Source organism: Arachis stenosperma, chromosome 6, assembly GCF_014773155.1.
Source record: "Arachis stenosperma cultivar V10309 chromosome 6, arast.V10309.gnm1.PFL2, whole genome shotgun sequence".
Taxonomy (NCBI): domain Eukaryota; kingdom Viridiplantae; phylum Streptophyta; class Magnoliopsida; order Fabales; family Fabaceae; genus Arachis; species Arachis stenosperma.
This window is the reverse complement of record NC_080382.1, coordinates 99,606,599-99,615,736: the sequence shown is the minus strand read 5'-3', so window position 1 is coordinate 99,615,736 and position 9,138 is coordinate 99,606,599. Positions and strand designations below refer to the sequence as shown.

Sequence of the window (9,138 nt, the reverse complement as noted above, 5' to 3'; positions counted from 1 at the left end):
CGCCATCAACATGGTACGCTCATTGCAATCTCAACTTTCCATCACAACTCCGCACAACTAACCAGCAAGTGCACTGGGTCGTCCAAGTAATAAACCTTACGCGAGTAAGGGTCGATCCCACGGAGATTGTTGGTATGAAGCAAGCTATGGTCACCTTGTAAATCTTAGTTAGGCAGACTCAAATGGGTATAGATGATGAATGAAAAATAAAGATAAGGATAGAGATACTTATGTAATTCATTGGTGGGAATTTCAGATAAGCGCATGAAGATGCTGTGTCCCTTCCATCTCTCTGCTTTCCTACTGTCTTCATCCAATCCTTCTTACTCCTTTCCATGGCAAGCTTATGCAAGGGTTTCACCGTTGTCAGTGGCTACCTCCCATCCTCTCAGTGGAAATGTTCAATGCACCCTGTCACGGCACGGCTATCCATCTGTCGGTTCTCGATCAGGCTGGAATAGAATCCAGTGATTCTTTTGCGTCTGTCACTAACGCCCCGCCCTCAGGAGTTTGAAGCACGTCACAGTCATTCAATCATTGAATCCTACTCAGAATACCACAGACAAAGTTAGACCTTCCGGATTCTCTTGAATGCCGCCATCAGTTCTAGCCTATACCTCGAAGACTCTGATCTCACGGAATGGCTAGCTCGGTTGTCAGGCGAGCACTCGGTTGTCAGGCGATCAACCATGCATCGTGTATCAGGAATCCAAGAGATATTCACCCAATCTAAGGTAGAATGGAGGTGGTTGTCAGGCACACGTTCATAGGTGAGAATGATGATGAGTGTGTCACGGATCATCACATTCATCAAGTTGAAGAACAAGTGATATCTTAGAACAAGAACAAGCGGAATTGAATAGAAGAACAATAGTAATTGCATTAATACTCGAGGTACAGCAGAGCTCCACACCTTAATCTATGGTGTGTAGAAACTCCACCGTTGAAAATACATAAGAACAAGGTCTAGGCATGGCCGAATGGCCAGCCTCCCAAAGAGGGTTCAATCATAAAAACATGATCAAAAGATGAAAATACAATAGTAAAAGGTCATATTTATAGGAAACTAGTAGCCTAAGGTTTACAAAGATGAGTAAATGACATAAAAATCCACTTCCGGGCCCACTTGGTGTGTGCTTGGGCTGAGCAATGAAGCATTTTCGTGTAGAGACTCTTCTTGGAGTTAAACGCCAGCTTTTGTGCCAGTTTGGGCGTTTAACTCCCACTTTGGTGCCAGTTCCGGCGTTTAACGCTGGAATTTCTGAAGGTGACTTTGAACGCCGGTTTGGGCCATCAAATCTTGGGCAAATTATAGACTATCATATATTGCTGGAAAGCCCGGGATGTCTACTTTTCAACGCCGTTGAGAGCGCGCCAATTGGGCTTCTGTAGCTCCAGAAAATCCACTTCGAGTGCAGGGAGGTCAGAATCCAACAGCATCTACAGTCCTTTTCAGTCTCTGAATCAGATTTTTGCTCAGGTCCCTCAATTTCAGCCAGAAAATACCTGAAATCACAGAAAAACACACAAACTCATAGTAAAGTCCAGAAAATTGAATTTTAACTAAAAACTAATAAAAATATACTAAAAACTAAACCAAATATACTAAAAACATACTAAAAACAATGCCAAAAAGCGTACAAATTATCCGCTCATCACAACACCAAACTTAAATTGTTGCTTGTCCTCAAGCAACTGAAAATCAAATAAGATAAAAAGAAGAGAATATGCAATGAATTCCAAAAACATCTATGAAGATCAGTATTAATTAGATGAGCGGGGCTTTTAGCTTTTTGCCTCTGAACAGTTTTGGCATCTCACTTTATCCTTTGAAATTCAGAATGATTGGCTTCTTTAGGAACTCAGAATCCAGATAATGTCATTGATTCTCCTAGTTAAGTATGATGATTCTTGAACACAGCTACTTATTGAGTCTTGGCCGTGGCCCAAAGCACTCTGTCTTCCAGTATTACCACCGGATACATTCATGCCACAGACACATAATTGGGTGAACCTTTTCAGATTGTGACTCAGCTTTGCTAAAGTCCCCAATTAGAGGTGTCCAGGGTTCTTAAGCACACTCTTTTTGCCTTGGATCACAACTTTATTTCTTTCTTTTTCTTTTCTTTTTCTTTCTCTCTTTTTTTTTCGTCTCTTTTCTCTCTTTTTTTTTGTATTCACTGCTTTTTCTTGCTTCAAGAATCATTTTTATGATTTTTCAGATCCTCAGTAACATGTCTCCTTTTTCATCATTCTTTCAAGAGCCAACATTCATGAATCACAAATTCAAAAGACATATGCACTGTTTAAGCATGCATTCAGAAAACAAAAGTGTTGCCACCACATCAAAATAATTAAACTGTTATAAAATTCAAAATTCATGCAATTCTTTTTCTTTTTCAATTAAGAACATTTTTTTCTTTTTTTTTTTTCAAGAAAGGTGATGGATTCATAGGACATTCATAACTTTAAGGCATAGACACTTAAGACACTAATGATCATAAGACACAAACATGGATAAACATAAGCATGAAAATTCGAAAAACAAGAAAATAAAGAACAAGGAGATTAAAGAACGGGTCCACCTTAGTGATGGCGGCTTGTTCTTCCTCTTGAAGATCTTATGGAGTGCTTGAGCTCCTCAATGTCTCTTCCTTGTCTTTGTTGCTCCTCTCTCATGATTCTTTGATCTTCTCTAATTTCATGGAGGAGAATGAAGTGTTCTTGGTGCTCCACCCTTAGTTGTCCCATGTTGGAACTCAGTTCTCCTAGGGAGGTGTTCAGTTGCTCCCAATAGTCTTGTGGAGGAAAGTGCATCCCTTGAGGCATCTCAGGGATCTCATGATGAGAGGGGTCTCTTGTTTGCTCCATCCTTTTCTTAGTGATGGGTTTGTCCTCATCAATGAGGATGTCTCCTTCTATGTCAACTCCTATTGAATAACAGAGGTGACAAATGAGATAAGAAAAGGCTAACCTTGCCAAGGTAGAGGACTTGTCCACCACCTTATAGAGTTCTTGGGCTATAACCTCATGAACTTCCACTTCTTCTCCAATCATGATGCTATGAATCATGATGGCCCGGTCTAGAGTAACTTCGGACCGGTTGCTAGTGGGAATGATTGAGCGTTGGATAAACTCCAACCATCCTCTAGCCACGGGCTTGAGGTCATGCCTTCTTAGTTGAACCGGCTTCCCTCTTGAATCTCTCTTCCATTGGGCGCCCTCTTCACAAATGTCAGTGAGGACTTGGTCTAACCTTTGATCAAAGTTGACCCTTCTAGTGTAAGGATGTTCATCTCCTTGCATCATAGGCAAGTTGAATGCCAACCTTACATTTTCCGGACTAAAATCCAAGTATTTTTCCCGAACCATAGTAAGCCAATTCTTTGGATCCGGGTTCACACTTTGATCATGGTTCTTGGTGATCCATGCATTGGCATAGAACTCTTGAACCATTAAGATTCCGACTTGCTGAATGGGGTTGGTAAGAACTTCCCAACCTCTTCTTCGGATCTCATGTCGGATCTCCGGATATTCACTCTTTTTGAGTGAAAAAGGGACCTCGGGGATCACCTTCTTCAAGGCCACAACTTTATAGAAGTGGTCTTGATGCACCCTTGAGATGAATCTTTCCATCTCCCATGACTCGGAGGTAGAAGCTTTTGCTTTCCCTTTCCTCTTTCTAGAGGTTTCTCCGGCCTTGGATGCCATAAATGGTTATGGAAAAATAAAAAGCAATGCTTTTACCACACCAAACTTAAAAGGTTTGTTCGTCCTCGAGCAAAAGAAGAAAGAAGAGAGTAGAAGAAGAAGAAATGAGAAAGAAGGGAATGGCTTAGTGTTCGGCCAAAAAGGGGAAGAAGTGGTGTTTAGGTTGTGGGAAAATGAAGGAGTGAAGATGGGTATATATAGGAGTGAGGGAAGGGTTATGGTTCGGCTATGGGAGGGTGAGTTTGGGAGGGAAAGTGGTTTGAATTTGAATGGTGAGGTAGGTGGGGTTTTATGAATGATGGATGTGAGTGGTGAAGAGAAAGATCGGATTTGATAGGTGAAGGGTTTTTGGGGAAGAGGTATTGAGGTAATTGGTGAATGGGTGAAGAAGAGAGAGGGTGGTGGGGTTGGTGGGGTTGGTGGGGATCCTGTGGGGTCCACAGATCCTGAGGTGTCAAGGAAAAGTCATCCCTGCACCAAATGGCATGAAAAAATGCGTTTTGAGCCAATTCTGGCGTTAAACGCCGGGCTGGTGCCCATTTTTGGCGTTTAACGCTAGGTTCTTGCCCTTTTCTTGCGTTTAACGCCAGTCTGGTGCCCCTTTCTGGCGTTAAACGCCCAGAATGGTGCCAGACTGGGCGTTAAACGCCCACCTGCTAGCCTTACTGGCGTTTAAACGCCAGTAAGTTCTTCCTCCAGGGTGTGCTGTTTTTCTTCCTGTTTTTCATTCTGTTTTTGCTTTTTCAATTGATTTTGTGACTTCTCATGATCATCAACCTACAAAATAAAATAAAATAACAAAGGAAAATATGTAAAATATAACATTGGGTTGCCTCCCAACAAGCGCTTCTTTAATGTCAGTAGCTTGACAGAGGGCTCTCATGGAGCCTCACATTTTCTCAGAGCAATGTTGGAACCTCCCAACACCAAACTTAGAGTTTGAATGTGGGGGTTCAACACCAAACTTAGAGTTTGGTTGTGGCCTCCCAACACCAAACTTAGAGTTTGACTGTGGGGCTCTGTTTGACTCTGATTTGAGAGAAGCTCTTCATGCTTCCTCTCCATGGTGACAGAGGGATATCCTTGAGCCTTAAACACAAAGGATTCTTCATTCACTTGAATGATCAGTTCGCCTCTATCAACATCAATCACAGCCTTTGCTGTGGCTAGGAAGGGTCTGCCAAGGATGATGGATTCATCCATGCACTTCCCAGTCTCTAGGACTATGAAATCAGTAGGGATGTAATGGTCTTCAATCTTTACCAGAACATTCTCTACAAGTCCATAAGCTTGTTTTCTTGAATTGTCTGCCATTTCTAGTGAGATTCTTGCAGCTTGTACCTCAAAGATCCCTAGCTTCTCCATTACAGAGAGAGGCATGAGGTTTACACTTGACCCTAAGTTACACAGAGCCTTCTTGAAGGTCATGGTGCCTATGGTACAAGGTAGTGAAAACTTTCCAGGGTCTTGTCTCTTTTGAGGTAATTTTTGCCTAGACAAGTCATCCAATTCTTTGGTGAGCAAAGGAGGTTCGTTCTCCCAAGTCTCATTTCCAAATAACTTGTCATTTATCTTCATGATTGCCCCAAGGTATTTAGCAACTTGCTCTTCAGTGACATACTCATCCTCTTCAGAGGAGGAATACTCATCAGAGCTCATGAAAGGCAGAAGTAAGTCCAATGGAATCTCTATGGTCTCATTTTGAGCCTCAGATTCCCATGGTTCCTCGTTAGGGAACTCATTGGAGGCTAGTGCACGCCCATTGAGGTCTTCCTCAGTGGCGTTCACTTCCTCTCCTTCCTCTCCAAATTCGGCCATGTTGATGGCCTTGCACTCTCCTTTTGGATTTTCTTCTGTATTGCTTGGAAGAGTACTAGGAGGGAGTTCAGTAATTTTCTTGCTCAGCTGTCCCACTTGTGCCTCCAAATTCCTAATGGAGGACCTTGTTTCAGTCATGAAACTTTGAGTGGTTTTGATTAGATCAGAGACCATGGTTGCTAAGTCAGAGTGGTTCTGCTTAGAATTCTCTGTCTGTTGCTGAGAAGATGATGGAAAAGGCTTGCCATTGCTAAACCTGTTTCTTCCACCATTATTGTTGTTGAAACCTTGTTGAGGTCTCTGTTGATCCTTCCATGAGAAATTTGGATGATTTCTCCATGAAGAATTATAGGTGTTTCCATAGGGTTCTCCTAGGTAATTCACCTCTTCCATTGAAGGGTTCTCAGGATCATAGGCTTCTTCTTCAGATGAAGCATCCTTAGTACTGCTTGGTGCATTTTGCATTCCAGACAGACTTTGAGAAATCAAATTGACTTGTTGAGTCAATATCTTGTTCTGAGCCAGAATAGCATTCAGAGTATCAATCTCAAGAACTCCTTTCTTCTGATTAGTCCCATTGTTCACAGGATTCCTTTCAGAAGTGTACATGAATTGGTTATTTGCAACCATTTCAATTAGTTCTTGAGCTTCTGTAGGCGTCTTCTTCAGATGAAGAGATCCTCTAGCAGAGCTATCCAAAGACATCTTGGATAGTTCAGAAAGACCATCATAGAAAATACCTATGATGCTCCATTCAGAAAGCATGTCAGAAGGACATTTTCTGATCAATTGTTTGTATCTTTCCCAAGCTTCATAGAGGGATTCTCCATCCTTCTGTCTGAAGGTTTGGACTTCCACTCTAAGCTTACTCAATTTTTGAGGTGGAAAGAACTTTGCCAAGAAGGCATTGACTAGCTTTTCCCATGAGTCCAGGCTTTCTTTAGGTTGTGAGTCCAACCATGTCCTAGCTCTGTCTCTTACAGCAAAAGGGAATAGCATAAGTCTGTAGACCTCAGGGTCAACCCCATTAGTCTTGACAGTGTCACAGATTTGCAAGAATTCAGCTAAGAACTGATGAGGATCTTCCAATGGAAGTCCATGGAACTTGCAATTCTGTTGCATTAGAGAAACTAATTGAGGCTTAAGCTCAAAGTTGTTTGCTCCAATGGCAGGGATAGAGATGCTTCTCCCATAGAAGTCGGGAGTAGGTGCAGTAAAGTCACCCAGCACCTTCCTTGCATTGTTGGCATTGTTGTTGTTTTCGGCTGCCATGTCTTCTTCTTTGAAGATTTTTGTTAGGTCCTCTATAGAGAGTTGTGCCTTAGCTTCTCTTAGCTTTCGCTTCAAGATCCTTTCAGGTTCAGGATCAGCTTCAACAAGAATGCTTTTGTCTTTGTTCCTGCTCACATGAAAGAGAAGAGAACAAGAAAATGTGGAATCCTCTATGTCACAGTATAGAGATTCCTTGAGGTGTCAGAGGAAAAGAAAATTAGAAGGAAGAGGTAGAAGAATTCGAACTTAGTAAGATAGAGTTCGAATTGTGCATTGAGAAGGAGTGGTACTCCATTAATAGAAGGATGTGAGCAGAGAGGAAGAAATTTTCGAAAATTAAGTGAAAGATTTTGAAAACATTTTGAAAAACTTTAATTGATTTTCGAAAACCAAGAGTGGGAAAGAAATCAAGTAATTTTTGAAAAAGATTTTGAAATTAGAATTTAAAAAGATATGATTGAAGATTATTTTGAAAAAGATGTGATTAAAAAGATATGATTGAAAAGTTATGGTTTAAAAAGATATGATTGAAATGATATGATTTGAAAACAATTTTAAAAGGATTTGATTTTAAAAAAATTAATGACTTGCCTAACAAGAAAAGATATGATTCAAACATTAAGCCTTTCTCAACAGAAAAGGCAACATACTTAAAATGTTCAATCAAATCATTAATTGTTATCAAGTATCTTTGAAAAAGGAAAGAAATTGATTTTGAAAACATTTGATTGAAAAGATATGATTTGAAAAAGATTTGATTTTGAAAAACTTTGAAAACTTGAAAAAAAATTGATTTTGAAAACAAAATCCTCCCCCTTGTGCCATCCTGGCGTTAAACGCCCAGAATGGTGCACATTCTGGCGTTTAACGCCCTGGCGTTTAACGCCCAATGCACTACCTTTTGGGCGTTAAACGCCCAACCAGGTACCCTGCCTGGCGTTTAAACGCCAGTCTGTCCTTCTTCACTGGGCGTTTTGAACACCCAGCTTTTTCTGTGCAATTCCTCTGCTGCATGTTCTGAATCTTCAGTTTCCTGTACTATTGACTTGAAAATAGAACCAAGATCAAATAAACAATGCATGCAAGACACCAAACTTAAAATTAGACACTAGACTCAAACAAGAAACATAAAATATTTTTGGTTTTTATGATTTTGAAAAAAATTTTTTTTTTTGGATTTTTCGAAAATTAAGTGGAAAAGAAAATAAAGGTATCAAAATTCTTAATGAGAATTCCAGGAATCATGCAATGTTAGTCTAAAGCTTTAGTCTAAAGGAAATAGACATGGCTAACCAAGCTTCAGCAGGACATTGCATTCAAGAGCTAAATTGATGAGAATCAATCAGCTTTGGTGATGGTAAGAACATCACCTTGAAACACTAGAATTCACTCTTAAGAATTCTGAAAAATACCTAATCTAAGCAACAAGATGAACCGTCAGTTGTCCATACACGAAACAATCCCCGGCAACGGCGCCAAAAACTTGGTGCACGAAATTGTGATCATCAATGGCGCCATCAACATGGTACGCTCATTGCAATCTCAGCTTTCCATCACAACTCCGCACAACTAACCAGCAAGTGCACTGGGTCGTCCAAGTAATAAACCTTACGCAAGTAAGGGTCGATCCCACGGAGATTGTTGGTATGAAGCAAGCTATGGTCACCTTGTAAATCTTAGTTAGGCAGACTCAAATGGGTATAGATGATGAATGAAACATAAAGATAAGGATAGAGATACTTATGTAATTCATTGGTGGGAATTTCAGATAAGCGCATGAAGATGCTGTGTCCTTTCCGTCTCTCTGCTTTCCTACTGTCTTCATCCAATCCTTCTTACTTCTTTCCATGGCAAGCTTATGCAAGGGTTTCACCGTTGTCAGTGGCTACCTCCCATCCTCTCAGTGGAAATGTTCAACGCACCCTGTCACGGCACGGCTATCCATCTGTCAGTTCTCGATCAGGCCGGAATAGAATCCAGTGATTCTTTTGTGTCTGTCACTAACGCCCCGCCCTCAGGAGTTTGAAGCACGTCACAGTCATTCAATCATTGAATCCTACTCAGAATACCACAGACAAGGTTAGACCTTCCGGATTCTCTTGAATGCCGCCATCAGTTCTAGCCTATACCACGAAGACTCTGATCTCACGGAATGGCTGGCTCGGTTGTCAGGCGAGCACTCGGTTGTCAGGCGATCAACCATGCATCGTGTATCAGGAATCCAAGAGATATTCACCCAATCTAAGGTAGAACGGAGGTGGTTGTCAGGCACACGTTCATAGGTGAGAATGATGATGAGTGTCACGGATCATCACATTCATCAAGTTAAAGAACAAG

At 41.1% G+C, this 9,138-nt stretch overlaps 1 non-coding gene across 1 annotated transcript; it reads left to right on the top strand.

Moving 5' to 3' along the window:
- Positions 1-6,288: 6,288 nt before the first annotated feature.
- On the top strand, positions 6,289-6,396 carry LOC130937379 (small nucleolar RNA R71). Its single transcript, XR_009068602.1, has one exon. It is a non-coding gene; the product is annotated as a small nucleolar RNA R71 (small nucleolar RNA).
- Positions 6,397-9,138: the final 2,742 nt, after the last annotated feature.